A 4,589-nucleotide genomic window follows, 5' to 3' on the forward strand; every position below is an offset into this window, starting at 1 on the left:
ATATATATATATATATATATATATACATATGTATATATATATATACACACATACATACACACACACACACATAGTTCATCTATGAACCCTAAAGAGTAACTTTTACTCCCTAGTTGTCAAAACTTTGTGTAAACCAAATGTAGACAAAACAATTATTTGTAATTAGAGCATTAAACATGAAGAACATTTTATTATTAATTAGCTACTTTTGTATTAGATTATTTATTTAGTAATTTATGTTGGAAGAGCAGGGCCCTGGCATCCTCAAAAGGAAAGCAACAATTGTCTCTAATTTAAAAACATATTTTCATGACATTATATGTACACCAAAATGTTTATAATAGTTTCCATTAAAAAAAGAACAACTAATTTATGTAAGGCAGCAAAATAAAAACCACTGAATGTTTTTTAAAATAAAGTTTGTAACCATCTTGTCTATAATGTTGTTTAGTTTTTTTAATGACACAAAACTGAAATATACATTTTAATTTTAAAAACAAACATTAATAAAATCATCTTTTTCTTTGTGACATTTACAACATCATGTCCTCCGAGGTGTAGCGCTCCCATGTTGGTCAAACTCAGAGGAAATCTGAAGAAGTTATTTTTTTCCCGTGTTGCTCAGAGAGCTTAATCTTCCAGCGCCATCATTTCAAAGTGTTGAACATCAGTAAACATCTGTAATACAACAAAAGCTGCAACAACGTCTGGTTCACACGTTGGTGATTTCCACGCTCTTGTAGGTGTGCACGGGGCTTCCTTTGACACGAGGGACAGCCTGAACTCGGGCCTCTCTGGGCAGAGAGCTGCAGCTGCCGTGGAAGCCCAGGCCTCGCTCTACAGAGTGGCTGTTCACACGTAACCTCAGTGGAACCTGAAAATAAAATCAATACCAGAACATTATTTACACTTTGAACCAAGATACATGTTTGATACCTCTTCTTAAATGTTACTTGATGAATTAATTATAAGGTTTGCCTATCTATTAGATCATCCAGAAATGCATCCTGGTTAATTAAGTTGCTTAAGAGGACTTTATTTTCAGCAGCTTTGAATATAACCGAGTAGCTCTGATGCCCTATACTTTAATTTTTGTCAGGAAAATATTTATGAAAAAATGAACAAAAAGTTAAATTCAACTAATTTCAAGCAGCATCTATAAGAATACACTGCTGGCAGTAAGCGTTTTGAATTAAAACAAGTTTTCTTTTAATGCCATTATTTGTTTAATAAAAAGGCACAAAATGATTAACAAGTTTAACCACAAATTTCAAACACCTCACATCTTTCACATCATCAGTTTCCAGTTGCTTTGAAAAGGGCATTTAAAAACTGACATTATTGAAAAATGTTAGTACAACAGATGAAAACATCTGTGAACAGATGTTGGATATAATTTCATTACCTCAATAAATAAAGAATGGTTCAATAGTAGTAAATATGGAGCTTAATTAACTCCTCACAGTGCTTTGTAGAGGCTTTAACACTGAAGGCTAAGCCTCAATGCTTTAAAACTTGTATATTTATTTTAAAATCAATTATCTTTAATCAATTTGAAATTAAACACAAATTGCGTCAAAAATGGAACAGTAAACACAATTTCTAAGATATTTATGAAATGTTGCACTCCAGAATATTTGAGAAGTTGCTTTAAATTGTCTGTATTCTGAAGCGTTGTCCTAATCTTCCTTTAATAGTTCTTACCTTCCCCAGTCTTCTGATGGACACCCTCTCATCAGAAAACCGATTCACAGCCACAGGAGAAGAAGAGACAACCTCCGCGTTCTGCTCTGTACTGTAAACACAAGCATTTCCAAGTGAGACATTATATTTGCAAAAGATTAACATACTTTTTGATAAATTCAAGACAGAATGCAACAATAAATCAAGACAATAAACAATGAAATCACTTCATTCATTAAAGGTCAGAGAGGCTGTCTTCTACCTGAGTGGAACAGCGAGTGACTTCAGTTCCTCAAACAGGTGCCAGTGCAGCATGTGTTTGTTGCTGGGGATCCCCAGAGCTTTGGCAAAGGCCTCTGTGTCAAAAGACTGATCCAGCGCCATCACAGCCCCATGAATCCCTTTACCCTGAAGATTGTCAGCAAACTCCTGAAGAGCAAAGTCTTAAAATGAGCTGAGCAGCGCAGGTCTTTTAAAATGAGCCAAGATTTTTTTTTTTCTTGTTTGCCAGAAATAAATACATTTTTAACACATTAATTCTGTGTAATCTTACAGTTTAACATATCAAAACACTAAATGCATTATTATATTCTGAACTAAATATCCTGTTTTAATTGTATTAGGCTCCCAAACCTCCATTGTTAAACAAGATTGTCATCACCCACCTCCAGATTGATGTCCCTGATCCATTTCATCACTCTGTGACACGTCCAAACCATGGGGTCCCGGTTCTGGTGCTCACATTTTGTTCGTCGTACTTGCAGAGCCTGGAAAACCCAACGGATGAATCAGAGGGGGACGATAGAGACCTGCTGAAACAACACTTTAAAGCTAACTTAGAATTTTATATGCTGTATTTCTACAAAAAAAATATTCCTTAATATTTGCAGCCATTTTCAAATCAGTAACTGTAACTTCAGGCTGCTTTATGTGTTGGTCAGTCCTGCACACCAACAAGGACATGTACTCTTCATAGCTCATTCCACTGGACTAAATAGCTACAGCTCCTAAATATTGGTAAGTTGTCTCACATAAACTGTTGCTTCAAGTCTCCTTACAGCATTTCTGTTGGATTTAAATGGCACTGGTTTGGTTATTCTAATATATTATTGCCATTCTCCATGAAAAATACTTTAGTAGGAGTCCACTGAGGCAGGATCTTCTCGTTGAGGACTGGCTTTCACCTTGCAGCCCTGCAATGCAAACTTTTGTTGTTCAGTCTTCTTCTTATACTGTACAGCAGTCGCTCGCTACTTCGCAATTTGACTTTCGCAGACTCGCTCTGTCGCAGTTTGCGGATGTACGGCTGCCGCCAAATTGTAGATTTTTCCCAGTAAGACTCCACTGTGTTCCTGCTCACAATGACCACATTTCCCAGAAGCCAACAGGGCCCCGCCCAGAAGCGCCATTTCCTTATGCTGAAAAACTAGAAGGAAAGTTTTGATCTGATCGGAAAAAGTTTGGCGCTTATTATTGTGACCAGCAGATACAGAGATGCTGTACGGAACCCACCGAACCGGAGCAGAACTGGAGCAGAACCGGAGTAGAACCAGACCTCTAGACCTATCGGTGAATCTTGAGAGCTGGTAGCCTGCCCTCATGGACTTCCAAGCGGGAACGTGCGCCGAAGGTCCAGCGGTGCATCCAGATCCCACCAGCACATTTTTCATCTCTTTGCTGACGGGGACCTCCGAGCAGGGATGTGCTGGTTAGTAAAATTTAGAAGCTACTGTATATATATATATATATATATAAGTATTTTGTTCAAATGAGTAGGTTTAAGAGTTTAGAAAATTGATTGTGGGCTTCGTTGCTGAAAGGTAGGTCTGCAGAAACGGAACCGAGTCGGACCAGAACAGAGTCGGACTGGAACGAGAGTCGCTCCTGTTCTGCAGAGCCTGGTAAGTAAAATTTAGTAGCTACATTTAGAGCACTGTATGTTGTTAAAATGACATAGGTTTAAGAGTTTAGAACATTGCAACAGTGTGGGAAGGGTTTCTAAAGCCTTGAAATATATACAAAAATAAATATAACGTCGCTACTTTGCGAATTTTCACTTATTGCTTTAGGGTGTTAGAACATAAACGAGGCTGTAGTGGATTCAGCTGCATTAACTTTAGAAACTGTGAGAGACGTGCATCGTTGTTTACAAGTGACTTTGTGGACATATAGTAAGGCAGCCAATTATAATGAAAAGTTATTGTTCGAATCGATGAATGTTTGGACCTCTTTGTCAAAGCTGAGCATCTGCAGCAGCTGGATTGCCAGAAGAAGGCTGGTCTGGTGGAAGTGGTCGCTGATGTTGAGGAATTTCTCCAAGTCCCTGCGGCTGAGAGAGTTCAACACTCGCCCGTCCACTAAGTGAGTCTGGAAGGTTTGGCAGTACTGAGGCAGCCCGACGTCACTCAGCCACGAAGTCGCGACCCAGTGATGGTCCATCTCAGAGGCTTTTGACAGTCTGGAAGATAAGCGCAGCTTGGTGAGAATAAAAGTGAAACCTGTACATGTAAAAAGTCCAGCGTTCAACATAACTTAATACTGACCAAACTGATGCAGAGAAATATAAAACCAAATGTTTAATGTCAAATGGGGAAACTATGGGTTGTTTTGTTTGCGTTATATTTAATAACATGATTATGTGTTTTCTACTTAGATTTAAAAGTCTTTCCAATGACATTAAGCTAAAAAAGTGCAATATTTCCTTTGAGATTATTGCAGAAGCTCAGTTTAGTTTACTCACCCCTGCTCCCCTTCAGCTCTCCTGTAATCCTCGATGGCCAGTCTTATTTTTCTGCGGTGAACTGGATTACTGATGCCCAACTCCACCTCTAAATCTTCATCTGTCAGACCCAGCAGCACCTAAAGAGCAGATTCAGTTTTTTTCCAACCCATAACACCCAAATCAC

Source organism: Nematolebias whitei, chromosome 7 (assembly GCF_014905685.2).
Source record: "Nematolebias whitei isolate Nwh7 chromosome 7, NemWhi1, whole genome shotgun sequence".
NCBI lineage: Eukaryota > Metazoa > Chordata > Actinopteri > Cyprinodontiformes > Rivulidae > Nematolebias > Nematolebias whitei.